Source organism: Podarcis raffonei, chromosome 15 (genome assembly GCF_027172205.1).
Source record: "Podarcis raffonei isolate rPodRaf1 chromosome 15, rPodRaf1.pri, whole genome shotgun sequence".
Lineage (NCBI taxonomy): Eukaryota > Metazoa > Chordata > Lepidosauria > Squamata > Lacertidae > Podarcis > Podarcis raffonei.
In genome coordinates this window covers 22,145,991-22,167,223 of record NC_070616.1, presented here as the reverse complement: position 1 = coordinate 22,167,223, position 21,233 = coordinate 22,145,991, and the positions used below count along the sequence as shown (strand labels likewise).

Sequence of the window (21,233 nt, the reverse complement as noted above, 5' to 3'; positions counted from 1 at the left end):
TCAAGCCACTCCCTCCTATAGGGGTTTATTCTTCAGCTGTCAAGTTTAGGGAAGGAAAAAAAAGTGGGAGGGGGAGAAATGGGAGGGGTTTGGGAGGAAGAGAGAGAGAGAGAGAGAAAGAGAGAGAGAAATCTTGCCCCAAAATATTATCTTTTGTTTTACAAGTTCGGTTCTAAAAATAATAATTCAAATGTGTCCCAAATTACTTAACAAATGGCAGGGTGCTGATGATTCTGTAGCTTGTTGAATAGGCCAGGGGGCCGGAGGGGGTGGGAAGGCAAGGAATCACTGTTCCAAATTGGAATAACTGGGAAGAATCCAACTCTGTAGCGGTTTCTTTGAATGAAAAAGTACTGAGCGCCCCCTCCCATTTCCCTGCGCGCACAGCACGTTCCCCCCCCCCCAATAACCGTCTCTCAGACAACTAATTTAATCCAGTAATTGAACCAAAGAACATGAGAGTAGCTGGAAAACAGCACTGCTTCAAAATGAAAGGAATGTTTTATTAAACGGGTGGTTTGGGGGAGATCCGTGTACATACACGAGCCTCTGCACACCTCCCCACCAACATTTTTTTTTGTAAAAAAAAAAGATGTCAGACAAGTTGCTAAGGAGACTTGTACAAACTCTAAGCACCAGCACTTTCTTGCCCTTTCCCCCTATCTTCCATCTCGTATTCTGATCACGCTCCACTGCGACACAGCCGCACCAATCCATTGCATTAATCTTGGCCTTTAACGGTGCTGACTGGCATCGCAAACTGTGTGTATATATCATCTTTCAAACTTAACAAGTTAAGGGAGAGAGAGAGAGAGAGAGAGAGAGAGAGAGAGAGAGATGTACAGAAAAAGGAAGAAGCAGAGACAGGAGGAGGAGGTAAAGGAGGTGGGAAAAGGGTGGAGGAGAATCCCTCAGTTTTGAATATATAGAGGTACGAGTGAAAAAGAAATAAGGAGCCGAGCAAAATAAGGGAATAAAGAGGAAGTGGTGCTCAGGCATATGCTGAATGCATCCCTAATTCTCATTCTCTCTCTCTCTCTCTGCTTATAACAAGATCCCACATTCCCTGGCAGATGTTGAAAGCAGCTGAATCACTGCCAAATCTAACAATGTAGAACTCAGCCTATACTGCTAGCATTTTCTCGGTCGCAAAATGAAACTCCTTCTCTCGGCATAGTGAAGCTGGATGTGTATGTTGTGAGTATATATATATATATATATATATATCGTCATACTTTGGCCCTTGGAGACAGGGGAGGGGGAACATTAACTGTAAAAAAAAATCAAAGTATCTAACAAGCCCACCACCACCACCCCTAACTAGGGACGCGTCTGGAGGGAGGGCGTTGAATGCCTTGTCCAACAAACCATTCCTTCCCATGTCAAACACCTCCAGCAAACAGGAATATCAATGCCAGGAAAAGGATGAACAGTTGGATTTCTTTCTTTCCTTTTTTTAAATACGTATGTCCAGGGCTGAAATTAACATTTTCTTTCAATACACAGTCACAGCCAGCTTCTCTTTTCTTTCTTTCAGCTTTTCTCTCTCCCCCCCCCTCCCTTTTTTCTTAACCACGTTGTGTGTCAGGAATTCTTAATTTCCCCTTTTCAGTGGTGGCCGAGTTGAGGAATGGCACTGTACATGCTCCTGGGGGAACTACATCACTAAGGTTTTGCTTTCTTAAGAAAGCACACCCTGTTCGCCCCTCGTCATCATCATCTCTCTGGCCATTCTGCTTTCTTTCCAAAAATATTAGGGCTTCCAGCTCACTCCACCATAGCCTCTTTCAAGCATAATTGTGTTATGTTTAGTTTAGTGGAACTCCCCAGATTGCCCCAAGGCAAAAACAAAAACAAAAAAAAACAGAACCCTGATTATAATTGAAGGATTTTTTTGGGGGGGTGGAGATTAAAGGAGTATTCAGGTGTATACAGGACAGAACATCGCTCTTCATATTTTGTGTCATTTCAGGGTTTGTTCCTCAGTTGTTCATGGCTAATGGCCATATATTAGGGGTGGGAATCATTTTTATGCCCGTGAGACACGTTCGCTTCTGAGAGGCTTCTGTGGACCACATGACAGTGGTGGGAGGAGCAGAAGTGAAAGTGGGCTGAGCAACAAATGTAAATTTTACCCCTGAGCAGTAGGCTGGTTTCTACACATCCTCCTCTGTGTCCTTCATCCAGGCGAGAGAGAGCCATTATCAGAGTTCAAGGACACATTTCTAGCCAAGCAAAAACACTCAAGAAGGGTGTGAAGCAATGTTGCTTGGGGGGGTGGGGCTGGGGAAAGTTTTGGTGGCCTGGGAACAGTTCCAAGAATGAGAGAGAGAGAGAGAGAGAGAGAGGTCCAGCAGCTCCTCACCCCTGCCATACATGCATCTTCCTGCTACCACCATTGCAGTCTTTTCTTTATTATCATTGCTAAACTTTCACCCAGCTGCATCCATAATACTCTAAGATAAACGAGGTTCAACAAGAATAACCCTAAAGCAGAACACTTAATGGAAGGTTCTTGGTGCATGACCTTGCAGCACACAACGTGCCTGCACAAGATGGTCTATACAAGGGTGTTAGTTGCCTGTCTATTTGTTCATGGAGAGACTTTCCCAGGTAGGAATTGTGTAGCATTTGAAAATCTCCTTGAAGAGAAGGAGGGGCACAGAATTCTGCCCTCCTCTCACCAAAGCACTGTGCTCCAGGTAGATAGTCTCCAATCCTCTCCCAGCTGGAATTGAATAGGCATCAAGTGGCTTCCTGAATCTCTGAAGATGCTTTATACTGAGCCAGATCTTCCTAAAGTGGGTATCACCCTTTCTACCAGAAATGCTTTTTAGTGGAAGAATGAAAGGAGCCTTCTGCATGCAAAAAAAAAAAAAAAAGTGCTCTGCTATGGTGGGCTTCCACTAACAGCTATAGCCAAAGGCTACACAATATGCTGCAATTTCCCTTGATAGAAATATTCTCAGCACAGGGGGAAGTGGAATGTGACAAATGGCCCAGGATCTAGAGTCAAATATCTCTTCATCTCAAGATGGCCCCAAGAGTTGTGGCAATCCTCTGCCCCAGGAGTGAGCTCTCCTGTAAGATCCCCACAGATCACTAAGAAGCATCTCCTGGGGCCATGAGACCTTTTTCACTGGCCCCTGAGAATGTCTCTCTTCCAGTGTCCAGAGGATCCCTCAGCTCCTAACATCCCAGCTTCACTGCCATGGAAGAGACACAGTTGAAGAATCCAACCCAGGCTTCAATCCAGCTCCTCTTTGCGCTGGGCTGGAGGGCAGAGGCATCCCTCATTCCACCCACTGAATAAGCAGGTGGAAATGCTGTAATGGTGGTCCACAGAAAGCCACGGCATTGGGCAGGGAGGGGGCGGCAGGGGGCTGAATTAGTCCTGCATCCGCTGGATCCTGAACCAGGCCTGCTCCTTAAGTGTGGGCTGACTTCTCCAAGGATCTGAAGTCAAGTTCACCCACCTCTCTCCCACAGTGTCTCCGTCCTCCATATTCTACTGATTGACCTTGGAGCAACATTCAGAGTTGCCTTCACTTGGAGCCCAGAAGCCTTGTGATCTGTCCTTCATCCCGCTGCCTTATCTACCTGTCCTGATGACCTTGCGTTTGCCAGATCGTCTCTAAGTACGGAAAATTCCACTGCATCTTTATTGGATGCAGTGGTGCCCAACTGCAAGATGAGCCCTGCCCAGTCTTTCCACTGAATGGCAGCCCCACACAATTCTGAGCGTTGAACAGGAGTCAATGAAGCACCACAGGTAAGACTACCTTCTCTACCAAGCAGAGGACATCCCTGTCCAGGTGGGAGAAGGAAAGCTAGCTGGAAGCAGCACGTGGAAGGGAAACAGCTGCAACCTTCACCCTATTGAACCTCCTGGAGTTTCAGAATTGCAATTGAGCTCCTCCTACTTCTAACACCACATGTGCTAACAGGATCAGGAAGTGGTCCAAAAGATGTCTGATACATCATCCAAAGCACCTACACATATGAGCTCATAAAGTTTGAATGTGAGATGTAGGATATGACCAGATGATAGTCTAAAGGCTCATGAAATAGTTCTATTGTTGAAGCTAAGCAAGCCTGGCCATGTAACCTGCTTGGCTGGGGGACCACCTGGGAACCAGATGCAAGCCGCTCTGAGCACTTTGGAGGAAGCGTAAGCCAATATATTCCTACCACCAGTGAATATCCTAGTGGGCCCCCTTCAAGCAGCAAATCATGTTGCAGGTGCAATTCTGACTGCCAGACCACCAAGGAAATATTTATTCATCATGGGCTAACTAACTAACACCAACTAACACATCAGCACAAGGATTTCCACTCGCACAACAACCCAGACACACCTTGTGCCCTCCCCAAATCTACTCTATCAGAACAGATTTATGGGGGTAGGATTATAATTAGGAAAGGGATAATGAGTCTATTTTGAGACTGTGTTAATTTCACATGCATTTTCACATTTGTCTCTGTGTTGTTGTTGTTTTTAAAAAATCCATCCTAAAATTAATATCTAAATACTGCTTAAAATGCATTTTATCACATAATATTTTATCTAAATATAGGCACTTCTGAATGTATTTTATGCCAAGGTTTAGACTTATTTTATGCACTATGGTATGTTCCATAAGCTGAGGACTTGTATTACCAATTTGGAGAACTCAGAAATCTAAAGAATAACTATACTTTGTTCCCTATATTAGGTCGCTGGGGATCACAAGCAGGGAGAGTGCTGTTGCACCCAGGTCCTGGTTTTGGGCTTTCCATAGACATCTGGTTAGACGCTAGGAGAATAGGATGCTAGGAGGTCTTTGGTCAGATCCAGCAGGGATTTTCTTACATGCTAAGCTCCCTCCCCTCCAAAAGCGGGTTGTGGGTTTGAATTCGCCCCCCCCCAATGCCAGATGGCTGTCCCATTTCATCTCCTGCAAGTAGGATGGTGAATTGGAGTGACTGTTTTGGTCCACACACGAAGATTGTCCACATGTAATGAAGATCAAAAACTGACTTCTGTCTGTTAAAACACACACACACCACAGACTTGTGCTGTCCATTCCACAAACAATATTGAAAAGGGCAACATTGAAGCTGCTCTGAAGTCTACAAGATTGTCTGTTTGGGGATCTTTCTGTATCTGCAACTTGGATGGACAGTCTTGCAGCTTCTAAGGATAGGAGGAGAGGCAAAATGCAGATATTGATGTGCCTGACCTGCAGTTAGAGGGTGTGAGAAGAAATTTCGCTGGCTGCCTTATTTCCTCTCTGAAATTTCGTTGATGTTTTCCCTGATTTTCCTTGAATTCACTTCAAACTTCCATGTTAGGCAAAACCTGATAATAGTTAAGGCATGTGTGGGGGAAAGGCACACACACTTCTTTAGAAATGCAATTAGTCTTCCAGAACTCATCTGGGTCCCAGGGCCAGCTCTGCCATTAGGCAGGGTGAGGCATTTGCCTCAGGGAAGGAGTGATGTGCTTGTGGGATTGTCCTCCTTAGGTGCCAACTTAGCTTGGGCTGGCCTTGGGCATTCTGCACCTTGACTTGGTGTGGGAAGAAGGAATCATTTCCTGCTCCACCTCAGGCAGAAATGCATATTAGGCCAGCCCTGTCAGCTCTCCTTAATACACATCACCAAAGGAGGAATCTCTGGATTTGCATTTCAATTTATTTATTCAAAAATGTACATCCTCCCCTTCTCCCCCTGCGAAAAGACTTGCTCAGAGCAGCTTGAGAACAAAAAGCAAACATAAAATCACCAATAATTCAATCACCAACACACAAAATAGTGCAACTATTTTTTTAAAAAAGTGCAAAAGCATCAAGGGTAACACTAACAGTCATCAGTAGCAGAAGTTTAAGCTTGTTTAAGAAAGCTGAGTGTCTAAGCATCTGCTCTGCATGCAGAAAGGTTCAACCTCCAATGGCATCTTCAGGTAGGACTGTGAACATCCTCCACCTGAAACGCTGGATGGCTGCTGCCAGTCAGTGCAGAGCTAGATTGACCATTGGTCTGACCCAGTATAAGACTTCTTTCCTGTCTTCTGGTGAAACTTTTCAATTGCCATCAGAACACAAAGATAGAGAAAGCTAACTTGATCTCTTGGGAGCAGGGAGTTCCCATAATTTCAGGTGCAATTTCAGTAGGACCTTATGGAAATCATTATTTAGTGTTGTTGTTATTCATCATCATTTGAATATCCTGCTTTTCATCACCCAGGCCCAGACATCCTGAGCTTCAGCAAGGTTCCTGCAACTCAAATCTGAGTTCTCAGTTCACCTTACACTGCTTTCTTTATCATGGAGGTAGCATGCAGAACACTTGACCCAGGTTTAAGATCAGGCATGTTCAGTACCCAGTACCCAGATTTCAAGACCCAGAGGTGTTCCTGCTCCTAAGGTAGATTTACCAGATATCAAAAGGTGTTTGACTTACCCATTCTGGCAACATCTGGTTTATGAATCCATGCACCTGGGAATTTAAAACAGCAACCATGAATTCATGAGAAACAGCTAGTCTTCAATAGGATTTTAGGCAAGAAAAGAGCCCATTCAAAATGCACCATCTTCCACCCCCCCCAAAAAAAAACATGACAGAAGGAAATACAATTCTGAACGGTGGACTTTGGCGTAGATTGTCCTGTACAACTAGCTTTAGCATAGCAATCATGGTGAATTTTATTGAAGGGCTACTGACTTTGCTCTGATGCCCTGCCTATGAGCTTCATAAGGGCACCTGGCTGGTCACTGTAGGAAATGGCCAGATATTGCACTGTTGCACTGGGGGGATATTTGGCCTGATGCAGCACAACTTATCTTATAAAGGGTCTTACCTCCACAGTGGCTGGAAAATGGCAACATACAAGTTTGAGGCAGATCACGAGGCAGGAAATCATGAGAATGCAGAGCCATAATCCATCACTCTATATGCGGTTATGGGGCTCTTGGGGGGAAAAGATCCCTCCCATTCTGTACTTCCAGGGTCAGGAGCAGGAGACTCATTGATCCCCTACTGGGCAACCATGCATGGCTATTGGGTTATATTTGACTTGGAAGGTCACAAGGTGCACAAAGGTGTCCTTGCATGAATGCCTTTCAGTGTGGGTCCCAAGGAGAGCCATAGAAACATAGATTTGGAAGAGACCATGAGTACCACCTAGTCCATCCTCCTGCAATGCAGGAATATGCAGCTCTCCCATACGGGAATCGAACCTGCAACCATGGCATTATTAGCACCACATTTAAACTAACTGTGCTATCCCGGCCCTAAATGGAAGCGGGGTGTGGTGGGGATAAGGCAATTTCAGACAGGTTCCCCATTCCTCTTGCAACCCCAAGGGCTGCAGCCAGAAGAGAAATGTTGGGTCCAAGAGCACCCCATTGCATGCATGGGGCTCTACTTACAGAGCTCTGTATCCCACCCGTTGTCCTGACATTATTCTGCTGCTGCTATCCAAAGCACACTTGCCATCAAAACAAATCAATCTCACTTCCAAGCAAATGTATTTAGATCTGGGACATAATCGAGAAGCTGTAAGGACAAGTTCAGCTGGAGACTGTTTGGCTGTTTGGCTTGTGTTAATTGGGAGCAGCCTAGAGGTGCACATATTTTAAAGGGATTTAGAATATGCAGATGGGCAATACGGGCGACTCTCCCCCTTCCCTTCCCCAGACGAAAGAGCAACGTCAGTGAGTCCAGCAGGGACAGCAAAAATCAAGTTAAGAAGCCGGCACAAGACAAGGCTCATCTAGCTCTCCCCTCCTTTCAGCCGCTGCTCGAGAGAGACAGCGACAGCCCCACCGCAGTGTAGCTTTTGGCTTCATGTCTCTCTGCAGCAGACAGAGCCTCGGCTCAGCTTGCAAAATCTAGGTCACCTGAATGTTTGCCTGCCTGCATTTCTTAAATGATACCTCCCGTCGGCGTCTCATGCACCAGCGCTGAGTTGGGGAATGACTCAGAAATAGCCTTGATCAAGAGCATAGTCTGGGGCTGGGCTGACACAGTCTGCCCAAGTGTGTGTGTGTGTGTGTGTCTGGTGTGGGGAGGGAGGTGGCTGTGCGCTTTTGGCAAGGTAGCTCATGCTTCTCCCTGCAGATGGAGCAGGAAGAAAGGAGCAGATCATCCATTATTGGCAATCAGGGAATTGCTCCATGGAGAATAGACTTTGAGTTTGCAATCAGAAGGAAGGGGTATTGATTTCTTTGTTGGTTGCCAGAAGAAAAGGCCAATGGGCGGCGGGGCTTAATCAGCGCTCTGTGTGCATTCTCTGATTCCACCTAAGAGCAGTAAATCTGAAGAAATTAGTAAGAAATTTCTTACTTTAAAAAACACACACACACACACACACACACGCATCTAGCCCTTATGACTACATACTCAGTGATCTAGAAATGCAGTTTGTTATGGGTGCTGAGAGTTGTAGGGAGCAGGGGTGCCAACTTGAACAAAATATTTTGGGGGCCCAGGTAAGCCCCACTCCACACAACCAAGCACATGACACAGTGCACACACACCATTTGAATGGCAATGCCCACCAATTTTGTGGGGGCCCATCTCCCTCAAATATTTTATTGCGGGGGCTGAATTCCCCACAACCCCTAGGAGTTGGCTCCTATGGCTGGGAGACCCCCCCCCATTCACTTTCCAGAGCTACAGTTCCCAGCATGATTTCACAATCAATCCCTCTTTCCAGGGAACTCTGGGAACTGTAGTTCTGTAAGAAGAATGGGAGCCTCTGAGCAACTCTCAGCACCCTGAACAAATGACACTTCCCAAGATTCTTTGGGAGCAGTCCTGGCTGTGCTATGATACAGCTTTAAATGTATAGTCCGGATCATGTTCATTAGTTTCAATGTGTCTACTTTGAGTAGCATTTAGTTGAATTGATTGAGGTCTTTCTTTGCATTGATGATATACCATAGATTCTGGCGTATTAGGCGACTGGGCGTATTAGGCGACCCCCAAAATTGGCAGCTGCAATTTGGGGGTTCGTCTTATAAGTCCAGTCACCTAATACGCTGGACAGCCCCACGCCGGGAGAAAGCCACAGAAAGCAGCAGTGGGCAGGCTCCGCACTGGGCGGCTCTCTCCCAGTGCAGAGCGGACCCCCTGCTGCTACTGCTGCTTCGGAGCCACCGCAGCAGCAGTGGGGGGCAAATACCCAGCGCATAAGACGACCCCCCACTTTTTAACCTCTTTTCTGGGGTTAAAAAGTCGTCTTATACGCCGGAATCTACAGTACTCTGCGTCAGAAACACAGATTTCCATGGACTTGGATAAGGGCCCGACGAGATGAGATATGGAAGATTGTTCCCACATCTTGGATAGTTTGGTGACTAAGACCAACGTCCAGTTATTTGACTCACTTTTTTGAGAAAACACGCTATCAGTGTGAGACACTCTCCTTGTTGGACAACAACTTCCGACATTCCCAGCCAGCATGGCCCAAGGTCATACAATGGGAGTTGCTGTCCAACAACATTTGATTCACAGCCTCTTGGATTTTCTTTTTAATGAATGATTTAGAATGTCACCCCCGATGAATTAGACAATGGTTAGAAAAATATTAAAAAAACCACAAGCATCTTTGAACAAGCTCCCCTACTTTTCTCAAATACAGGATAGAATGCTTTTCCTAAAACGATGCTGGTGGCAAGACACATTTGCATCTAAGAACAAATCGCAGTTCTTCTACAGAAGTAAAGGAGGATTAGCTGAATTCTTGGAGGAGAAAGCTACCAGTGACTGCAGCGCTAGCCATGGTGGCTGTGCTCTGCATCTACCATTGGACGCAGTGATGATCCTAAATACAAGCTGCTGCAAACTACAGGAGGGAGAGGACTATTGTGCTCAGGTCCTGCTTGTGAGTTTCCCACAGGCATCTGGTTGGCTCCTGTAACAACAAGATGCTGGACTCATTGGGCCATTGGCCTGATCCAGCAGGCTTGTCATATGTTCTTATTTCATATTCACTGCACACTTGTGTAGAATTCATCAAAACCTGTATGATGAAGGAACTGCAGTTTAATTGAGTGATAGACTTATGTCAGGATATAGCTTACTGATTCATCATAAACTTTCTGCACAAGGAATGGAAAGCATCTAGCCCTCCTCATTGTGAGCATCCTTCTAAGCCAATCTGTTTCTTAATGTTTCTAGTCTTTCCAAAATTTCAGCTTGGGCTGGGGGCAGCAATGACCAAAACTGGCTTATTAGAGCGTTTTCTTCTGTAGAGAGAATGTCCTTTTGCTCACTCATAGGGTATTGTGAGTCGTATAGGGATGTGCCTTTCCTTTTTGATTTTGGTGACTCTCGTTTATGATGGTCAAGCCAGACCATCTTCATAGCACTAGACCATCTAGCCCTCCTGATGTTTCTGAACTACAACTCCCATCATGCCTGGCTAGGGCTGATGGGAGATGTAGATGTTGTGGGCATAATTTTCCCCAGGATCTTGCTAACTGTTGCCTTTGCTGAAATGTAAATTAATATTTATTTTCCACATGTTGAAGCTGCTGTGGCTCTGTGACTGACTGCACATGCCAAAGGTCCCAGGTGGAATCCCATCATCTCCAGGTAAAGGTAAAGGTAAAGGTACCCCTGCCCGTACGGGCCAGTCTTGACAGACTCTGGGGTTGTGCGCCCATCTCACTTAAGAGGCCAGGGGCCAGCGCTGTCCGGAGACACTTCCGGGTCACGTGGCAAGCGTGACAAAGCTGCATCTGGCGAGCCAGCGCAGCACACGGAAACGCCATTTACCTTCCCGCCAGTAAGCGGTCCCTATTTATCTACTTGCACCTGGGGGTGCTTTCGAACTGCTAGGTTGGCAGGCGCTGGGACCGAGCAGCGGGAGCGCACCCCGCCGCGGGGATTCGAACCGCCGACCTTTCGATCGGCAAGCCCTAGGCGCTGAGGCTTTTACCCACAGCGCCACCCACGTCCCTCCAGGTAGGGATTGGCAAAATCCCTGTTTGAAACCCAGGAGAGTCACTGCCAATCAGACAACACTGAGCTCAATAGACCAATGCTTTGATTTGTTGTAAGGAAACTTCCTATGCATGCATGCAACTTGACCATCATGAGGGCTAGGAACTTTAAGACCTTTCAAAAGCACAGCTAAACAATGATTTGGGAGTTGGGGGTCAGACTGAATGAAGAATTATTGAATTGTTAAAGGGTGGCAGTGCAACTTCGGTGGTTTATTTGAGTTGTAAAACACCTTGAGTACAGTAATGTAGAAAGGTGGTATGCAATTCAAAAGTGAAATGAAATCTATCTTCAGGGTTTTTAAAGATGAGCTCTAATACAAACTCAGGGCAGCGCACGATCAGTGCGCTGTACATCTCACTAACTCCTGTCCTGTCTCAACATAAGGCATCATAACCTTTTCCCAAAGATATGAATGAAATCCAAGCGTTCAGCATGCTGAAAACCCAGCAAGACCTCACTTCAGCTGCATGAAATTTGTTCCAGAACAGGCTGTGGTTTCACTTCCTCCCACATTCACCAAGAGTGGTGACTCAGAGATCCACAGCAAGGGCAGGGAGCAACTTTTGCTGGGACTTAAAAGGAAGAGTGGATGCAGTCCCCCACCCCTACCCCCTACCCCAAAGAACTTTTACTTTCAGAGAATATGGTTTCAATCAATTTCCATTTCCATAAAGGTTGCTGGGATTCTCCCCCTCCCCCTTTTCTTTCTTTCTTTTTTCTTTTTGAATCTCTGCTCATTTGACAAGCGAGCATTATATTTGCAAGCTGATCGGCAAGCCAAAACACGCTCGCGTTCATTCATAACACTGAACTCTCCTGCGTTAAACAGCCGATTAGCGTGAATGAAGTGGGTGTGTAACTTCCTTGAAATCCTCCAGAGACCTGTCAAAGCAAAGCTACCGCAGCGCAGCACTCGCCGTGAAGCACGGAGATCAGAGGTGTAGCTGAAAAGCGTTGCTCTGCGGAAAGACAGGGGTGGAATCTGCCCAGAAGGTTTGTTAGGAAAGGGCTGACGAGGTTTAAGAAGTGGCCATGGAGCCGTTTCACCCAACGAAGCCGAACGTGGAAAGATTCAGGACAAACAAATGAAAGTGCAACTTTGGACAGTGCATAGATAAACTATGGAACTCACTCCTGCAGGAAGGACTTGAAAGAGAATTGGACAAATACATGGAAGAGAAAACTACCAATGGATTGCAAAAACGGTGTGGTTCTGAATTACCTGGAAAATCCCTGGGGTCTGTTCAGTTTTGGCTACTAGTGATGCAAGTTAACTCTGTGGACTGACTCTCATGTTACCTTGATTTGATTCCCTGCCTTCGGCCTTAATAAGGAAGAGACTGTTCTACCAAGGAATCAGAACTGCATTCTCTATCAGCAGCTCTTATCCAGGATATCCTTTATACAGAGGGGTGCACTGAGGAATACACAACATTTCATACACAAAGGGCTTCCTCATCCCTTTGTGGCCCATATGAACTGGCTACGTAGGCCTTCCAGCAGCTAATGGTCAGTGCCAGATTACCAAATACGCAGAGTAGGCTCCAGCCTATGGGCCCCATGCCTTTTAGGGGGCCCACGACAATGGATCAAAACAATATTGATTTTAGAGATTTTTAAAAAGGCTGGCACAGCTAATGGTGGGGGTCAACCAGGAGACTCTGCCAGCAAAACTGGCTTGCCCTACTCCCCATTCCACTAGAGCAACTTAGAAGCTTTGGGAACCATGGGCCACAACTCTGCAGGACTATAGCGCCTCCGCTGCAGCAGTCCAGTGGTGGTAGTGCAACTTGCAGCCTGGCAGGGACTAGCTGACCTGAGCAGCCAATAGGGATCCATCTACCCTTTTGACAGCTACTGACTTTCTTGGTTGTTTTGTTTGTTGCTTGTTTGTTTGTTCCTGATTGCACAGACTAAGCAATTGGCCATTCTGCGCAGCAAACTGGATTGGTCACAGACTGCCTGGAGCCAACTTGACTTAAAACCAGTTCCAAGCCTGTCTCATTTTGTTTTATGGGCCTTGGCATTCAGGCAATGGGATGCCACAGTGATCTGCCCAACTCCAGCAGTCATCTGCCAGTGCCCTTTTCAGGGCACCCCAGTTGTCATTGCAGAGGTGGGTGGCCATCAAAGAAAAGTGTTTTTGCCCCCTCCTTCTGCCAGTGTTCAACATCCTCCCTAGGTGAGCTTGCTTGGCACCTCCATTTTTCTTTAGGTGCCAAGAGAAAACCTTTCAGTTGGTTTTTATGGCATCCTTAAGTATCTCTCCAAGTTTTTTAATTGGTTGTTTATAGAGTTTTTGTGGATTTGCCTGCTGCTGTTTTAGCACTTTTTCGGTCTCGTTTTTGGTTGCTTTCATCTTTTGATGTTTCATTTGTTATAGCTTTGCTGTAAACCTCCCTAGAATCCTTGATGGAAGGCTGGTACATACATTAAATAAAAATAAATAACAGTTTAGGGGCTGAGCCCTGGCTCATACGTCAACCTTGGCATGACAACACACTCCTTCCCTAGCTGTAAGACTGTAAGGAGAGATTTGTGGGATTGGTCCAGGAGTCCCATCATTGAGTCCAACATCCTAATTCCCACAGGGACCAACCCGATGCCCCCAGGAATGCCAAAAAGCCGGATTTGGAGGCAATAGCTCTCCCCTATTGAAAATGGTATCCAGGACTACATTGGCTTTGAACAAGAAGGTCCCATTTAGGCAGGCATAGCCCTGCAGATCTTGCTGTCCCCCAAAACCTCCCACCATCTTTGGACATCAACACCTGATCTTGCTATCCCCCCCAAAAAAAAAAACCTCCCGCCATCCCTGGACATCAATTTTCCTGCATTTTTAGTTATTATCGGTGCTATTTTTCCAGAAAAAGAGGTGCCAGAACTCACCATGAAAACACTTCCCTCATTTTCTTAGAATGCCAATAGCACCCACATGAGACGTGCCAGAACTGAGTTTTGTTGAGTTCCAGCTGGAAAAAGAAAAAGAAAAAGTCCTGGTTATCATGACTAAGACCATATTCACACCATACATTTAAAGCACAATGAAACCACTTTAAACAGTCATGGCTTCCCCAAAAGAATTATGGGAGCTGCAGTTTGTTAAGGATGCTGAGACTTGTTTGGAGACACCCACACACCACATCCCCCTCCCAGTTCCCTAAATTCTCTGTAAAGAGGCTTTGATTGTTAAACCATTTTGGGAATTTTAGCTCTGGGAGAGGAGTAGGGGGTCTTATTGCCTAGCCCTCATCTTAAGGTCTCATATACATGTTTGCATGTAATTTTGCCCAACAGACAACAAAAGAAATTGTGGTCTTGCATCATAGACATATCTGCAAAGCAATTTCCCTAATTTAATACAGTTTCATATGTTCTTTTCACTGATCTATACATTTATATGCATTGTTGACCCATTATTGTGCATTTTTGTACACATTTCATGACTGGAGAACTGTGTTGCAAAATTCAGAGGAGTGCAAAGTTTTAAACAATGGCTGTGTTTCAGATTGCTTATTCTTTCCAAAGCTTTAAATGTGAACTGAATCAAATTTCTCCCCCATCCCTGGTCCCAAAACATGGTTCCTGCTGTCTTAATTCTGAGCACCTTTATTTTTATGAGTTAGGCTCTGAATGCACACACAGACACACAGTCTTCTGCATCCGCAGACATCCCAGGGCTCTCCTAATCACAGTCCACCACATGCAACACAGCCAGTAGTACAGTAAGGATGAGTTCCAGTAGGAACTCTGGCTAGGAGAGGAGAGGAGGCAATGAACTCCTCACTTCAGTTCCCCCTTTTTAACTGCAGGAATTCAGGCGTTGGCAGGCAGAGCTGAGACTAAGAAGTGATACACACTGTTTCCATTCTCGTTACCCTGACGGGCATGAACATTCATTTCTCTATTTGCTTCTGGCTGGCACTCACCGCTCGCTTTTGGAAGGGGATTCTGCGGTTTCATTGCTGTGAAGTGATCGTGGCCGATGACTCAAGGCACAGAAGACGCATTTGCAAAGCCAAACTCATTGGTGGAGAGACAGGCAAGGGGGTGTGTTATATGGGGGGGGAGGGAGGGGAGAGAGAAAGACACACACACACAAAAAAACCCTTGCCTTCTTCCCTGGCAAAATGGGCAGAGTGACAGGAGGGTGAGGAGGCGCAGGTCCCTCTTGTCTGATTCATTTCCTGAAGAAATAAATGCCATACAGAGCAAACGAGTGATTAATGCCGAATCTATGCCTGACACATACTGGAAGAACGATGTGAGTGAAAGCTGGCACGCAATTAGCCACTTAGAAAAATAACCTGTTGCCAAAAAAGGTGGAGGTTATTTTTGAAGCCAATAGAGTTTCTCCCTCCCTCCCTCCCTCCTTCCCTCCCTCCCCCCCTCTCTCTTTATGAGCTGGAGGGAGGATTAAAGACAGCAGTAGATTAAGAAGCAAATCAAAGATAATTATTAAAAAGGTCCTGAGCCAGCAACTGCTGAAGGAGAGAAAATAAATCTCCCCTTGGATTCACTGGAATGCATCAGGAACGCAACATATATTCTTAAATTCTGTTTTCAAAGTGTTTGGATGGTATAGGCTGGCACAGAGAATGAACTCTGTGAAACCCAGGGCATTTTGGGGTCTCTAATTCCCCCTGGATAGAGATAAAAATCTAGCAAAAAGCAAGTTGGAGGGAAAGTATTAAGTCCAGTAGCTTTCTGGGAGATAAGAGCAAAAGCTCCCTTTCAGCACACCTGCATACAGTTCCAGACTCAATACCTGGCATCTCCAGTAAAAAGGGATCTCACAGAGTAGAGCCGGGAAAGAAATCTCTCTAGGAATTGACACAGAGTGTAATCTAGGGTCATGGAGGATCAAGGAACTAGTACTATTTCTGCAGCAGAGTCGTTGTAGAGTCCCTGTCCCTAAGGCCATCCAATCTGCAGGAGAGGAGAGCTTTTGGGCCACTGAGAAGTCCTCACCCTTTGTTCTGGTTGAAGTCAATCAGAGTGAACGGAGGTGAGTCAGCTACAGAGGATTGGCTCCTAGGGTCACTCTGGAGAACGCGTGCGGGAAGAACACTGATGAGGAGTTGTTGTGTATGCTCCAAAGCTAAGCTTTTGGGAACAACAGAGAACACAAGGTGCTTCAGGTTCAAGAAAGTGGAGAGTTTATTGGGGATGAGGGTATATAGGGATTGTTTATGCATTTTGAGAAAATGATGAATAAAGTTAAGAAGTTAAGAAAGAGAATGATGTGCACGTTCTGTTATGTGCAATAGAACTTAAACAAAAACAAAAGTCATTCCAAAAGAAGATATTGGAGCGTTCCATATCCTTTGCCCATGGAAAATAGCAGATCTAGCTGAAAGGCAGCACGTGGAGATCTGCATTCATTGTTGCAATACACTCTTAATTATTATTATTAGAGTATAATCATATAATTATAAGATTATTGCATAATCTTGAAGTGCGTAGCTGTGAGGGAGAATGGCTGTGTGGCAATCATGAAATGACCCTTTACATTAAAGTGCAACAGACCAATGCAGCTACTGTTTAGGAAAGCAAGTGAAAGTAATTTCTTTCTGACTTCAGTGTGGCACACATAGTCCCTTCAAATTTTTATGAAACAACATAGGAAGAGGGGGAAATGGTTTTAAAAGCAATGAAAAATGAAGGGGAAATGAACAGGAAGGAAGGGAATGGGGTGGAATGGAAGAATGGTATTGTGTCAAGTAGTGTTGGGGTGGTAGAGTATACAAGGAACACTCCAATAATCATGGGGCAGGGAGAATGAATTTTCTAGCATGGCACAAAACTTTCACAAAATGGCCCAAGTGGTTTTGATTTGGCTCCAGGACTGAAAGAGAGCTCTCAAGAGTGAGAGTTGATCTGATAGTGCAAAAGCAAGGATGCACAAATCTATGCATTTCAGTCTTTTTCAGTTTCTCTTGTTTTAATGTTCTTAGAATATTTTATTAATTTTGCAGTAATATAACACTGATCAATTTCAACAAAATCTATAAAGGATTAAATTTTAAATTCAGTTCTCCACATTTCCACATCAGTTCAAGATTTTTATTTTTTTCAAACGGAAAGTCCTTCTGAGCATTTCAGTGTGAATTTATCCGAATATACACATGTTTTATGTAATTTTGCCTAATATGCACATATTTGCAAAGCAATTTCCCCAAATATATAGTGCATTTTTGTGTGTCATTTTCACTGATCTATGCATTTTAATGCACATTTTGTGCCTGTTCATTTTTGCACACAGTCCTTGACTGGAGAACCACATTGCAGAATTCAGAGAGGTGTGGATTTCAATGGATAGCTACGTTTGGCTTCACTTTGAAAAGTGTGACTTAGGTAATTTGTCTTTCAGTGTGAATGGAATGGAATTTCTCCTCTGTGTGCAACAGCATTCAGAAGGAGTGCAAAACCAAAGACCTGCATTAGAAATTACCGAAAGTGCCGTGCTGAAGTCAGTCGCGCTTCAGCATTATGCAAAAGTTGGTCTCCATCTCCCTGTCTCTTTGCTTACTCGGTAGAACTGGAATTTGCCCAGGAAGGTTGATCCAGCCAGACCGCTGATGTGCCTCATTCCACTGTCTGCCCCCAAACTGAGACAGGGCACCTGGTCTGTCTCAGCCTAGCAACCAGTCTCAAAGCCAGCTTTCAAGTGCATTTTCTAACTGCTCCATCTCTGGCATGGATGACAGCAACGCTATTGTTTAGCCCAGGTAAAATGACCTCTGTTTAGTTTGCCAGCTCAATGACTTTGAGAGAATGCCTGGCTTTGAGATAACTCCTTGGGGGAAAAGATATCCAGAGGGCTGTATCAGTTCTTACGGTAGTATTAAGGCAAAAGTGGGTCTCGTGGCAGGGCTTTTGGTTGGCTTCCTTTCACAGTAGCCAACATCTCACTGAGGAGACAGACTTGTGTCTGGGGGGGTACCACTGTGAATGAAAGCTGCTCCATTCAAAAGTAATACAGTGGTACCTCGCAAGACGAATGCCTCGCAAGACGGAAAACTCGCAAGAAGAAAGAGTTTTCCGTTTTTTGAGGTGCTTCGCCAGACGAATTTCCCTATGGGATTGCTTCGCAAGATGAAAGCCCATAGGGAAATCTCTGGGGACAGCGGGGAAGCGCAGCGCGTCTTCCCCACTGTCCCCGGACCTCTTCCGAAGGCTGGCAGTGGGGCGGAGAGACCTCCTCCCCCCGCCGGCCTTCGGAAGGCTGCTCCGAAGGCTGGCGGTGGGGCGGAGAGACCTCCTCCCCCCGCCAGCCTTCGGAAGGCTCCTCCGAAGGCTGGCGGTGGGGCGGAGAGACCTCCTCCCCCCGCCAGCCTTCGGAAGGGTCCTCTGAAGGCTGGCGGTGGGGCGGAGAGACCTCCTCCCTGCGCCAGCCTTCGGAAGGCTGTTCTGAAGGCTGGCGGTGGACCGCCAGCCTTCAGAACAGGTCCGGGGACAGAGGAGAAGCGCTGCGCGCCTTCTCCTCTGTTCCCGGACCTGTTCTGAAGGCTTGCGGTGGGGAGAAAAGCCCTTCTCCGCACCGCCAGCCCGGCAAGCGGTTTCCATAGGAACGCATTAATTGATTTTCAATGCATTCCTATGGGAAACCGTGCTTCGCAAGACAAATAACTCGCAAGAAGAAAAAACTCGGGGAACGAATTAATTTCGTCTTGCGAGGTACCACTGTAACAGCAATCCCCATGCATGGCATGGAGAAAAGTGGTCCAGAAGGACCACAGGAGAAGGACCATTATCTCCACGGTAGAATACCTGCTTTGGATGGAGGAGATCCTTGGGATCTCCAAGAGTTTCTGGGAAAGATGATTGCCTAAAACTGTGGACAGTCACTGCCAGTCAGTGCATATAAGAATGACCTAGAGCAGTGTTTCCCAAACTTGGGTCACCAGCTGTTGGACTACAACTCCCATTATCCCTAGCTAGCAGGACCAGTGGTCAGGGATGATGGAAATTGCAGTCCAAAAACAGCTGGAGACCCAGGTTTGGGAAACACTGGGCTAGATGAATCATGTGGTTTGATGCTCTAAATTTGGGAAGGGGTGTAGCTCAGTGGTACAACATGTGGCTTTGAGTGCAGAATGTCCCAAGTTCAATCCCCAGTGTCTCCAGAGAAAGAGCTAGGGAAGATCACTATTTGAAAACCATGGACAGTCACCACCAGCCAATGTAGGGAGTGGCGAGCTAGATCATCCAAAATGGGCTTCCTGTGTAGCCCTTATCAAGCTTTCTGCATGGAATGTTTTGCTATGGAAATACATTCACATTGGGATACCGAACAGGTTTACTCAGAAATCAGCTCCTGATTTCAGTGGGAGTTATCTTTGTGTAAGTGTCTAGAGGACTGCACCCTCAGTCACCTGGAGGAGGGCTCTTCATTGTCCCCTGTCTTCCAGAGGCCTGTCTGGACTCAGCTAGACATTAGGAGTTAAATGTTGCACTCTTCCTACAGAGACTCTGGAGGCACCCTCACTTTTGACTTGCAGGAGTCTCTTGAAGGCTTCTTTGTGCCAACAGACCTTTTCAGTGTGGTGTAGTGGTTAAGAGCAGTAGACTCATAATCTGGTGAACCAGGTTCGCATCTCTACTCCTCCACATGCAGCTGCTGGGTGACCTTGGGCTAGTCACACTTTCTGAAGTCTCTCGGCCCCACTCACCTCAGAGAGTGTTTGTTGTGGGGGAGGAAGGGAAAGGAGAATGTTAGCCGCTTTGAGACTCCTTTGGGTAGTGATAAAGCAGGATATCAAATCCAAACTCTTCTTTGCAGTCAGTTGACTTCATGATTACTTTCACATTCAATTTATGTATTTATTTATCTAATAAGGATTATTATTATTATTTACTTATTAAATTTATATACCGCCCTATACCCACAGATCTCGGGGCAGTTTATGGGATAAAATTACAATATAAAATATACTGTACCATATAAAAATGATGTTGTTGTTTTTTAGCGGTGTACACTGCCTCGACAGCTTGCCATATGGCAGTACAGAAATACTTCTATAAATAAATAATATCAGAGTTCAAAGACACATTCCTACCAGGGGAAAAAAAAGATTCAAGGAAAGGATGAAGTAGGGCTGGGGAGAGAGAGTGTGGCCAAGGAAGTAGCATGTCTGAGGGAGATATGTGGCCTGAGGAGATTCCCAAGGGCCAGAAAGAGATGTATGGAAGACACATTTGGCCCCTGCACCTAGTGCATGGCATGCAATGAGGATTTTATGCATTGGTTGTGTAGCCCATTGGCTGGCCTAGGCATGTACCTTTCTTTCTGTGTTCCTCTAACCCAGCAGAAACTTGCAGGACAGGAAGTTAGAGAAGTCAGCTGGGATTCTCCTGACAGCCCAGGTAAGAAGCAGGGGTGGTTTTCTTTCTGGAGAACTTCTTGCCCATGTCTCTCTCTTCTCTCCTGCTTGCTCTGCTGAAACAATGAGGTGCAAAGAAATCCCGAGCCTGTGCTAGATTTACGGCAGACTTCAGTAGAATCAGAACGTGAAGCTTACGTGAAGCCTGGCAACTCCTGAAGAAAATGCTCTGCTGCAAGCAACGTTATTGGAGAAGAAACTTCAGGAACAATTCACATGGGTGAAACGCTTTGATTAAACTGTATAAATTTGGAAATAATTGGAATTATTCTGATATTTCCAATTAAATCTGTATAATTGGCAAAACTGTGGTAATATTGGGTAAATATTGGAAAAGTAATAATATTTTTTTTTAAATCACATGGGTGAAACAGAGTAAAATTATTGTCTCATTCATAAAGAGAGCAGGAAGTATCATTCTCATTCTAAGGGCCTATCCACACTTACCTTTTGCCTTGTGCTTTCCAGACACAGGTCTGCACTTTAAAGCTCTGTGTCCAAGCGCCCCAGAGTTTTCCACGCGAAAAGCCACTCTATAAGACTCAATGGCAATTCTGGTTTTCCATAGATTACAATTTTCTCCAATTCGGTGGTAAAGAGTGGGTTTTCATTGGGAAAGCTCTGGGGCAAAAAAACCCACCACAAAGAGCACTCAGAGATGAAGCTTTAAAGTGTGGACTATGTCTGGAAAGTGCAGAGGAAAGCTAAGTGTGGATAAATTCTAATTTAGCTTGGTTATGTCATTATTGCATCGCCAAATCCAATAGGCTATATAGTGTAGTGACATCATCACACTAGTTACAGGATCCCTGACTGGCTGAATAACATAGCCAAGAAGGATCCCCCCCC

The 21,233-nt window shown here is 45.6% G+C and overlaps 1 long non-coding RNA gene across 3 annotated transcripts in view; it reads right to left on the bottom strand.

Annotated features, from left to right (window-relative positions):
• Nucleotides 1-584: 584 nt before the first annotated feature.
• LOC128402522 (uncharacterized) overlaps nt 585-21,233 on the bottom strand; it is a 115,990-nt gene continuing 95,341 nt past the window's right edge. For 2 of the 3 annotated variants that reach the window (XR_008327729.1, XR_008327731.1), the window contains 5 exons: nt 20,283-20,437; nt 14,928-15,185; nt 13,888-13,970; nt 6,445-6,480; nt 585-785 (listed from right to left, as the gene is read on the bottom strand). This is a non-coding gene — a long non-coding RNA (uncharacterized LOC128402522). Of the gene's footprint in view, nt 786-6,444; nt 6,481-13,887; nt 13,971-14,927; nt 15,186-20,282; nt 20,441-21,233 lie in introns of all 3 variants that reach the window. The other variant, XR_008327730.1, reaches the window with a different exon arrangement.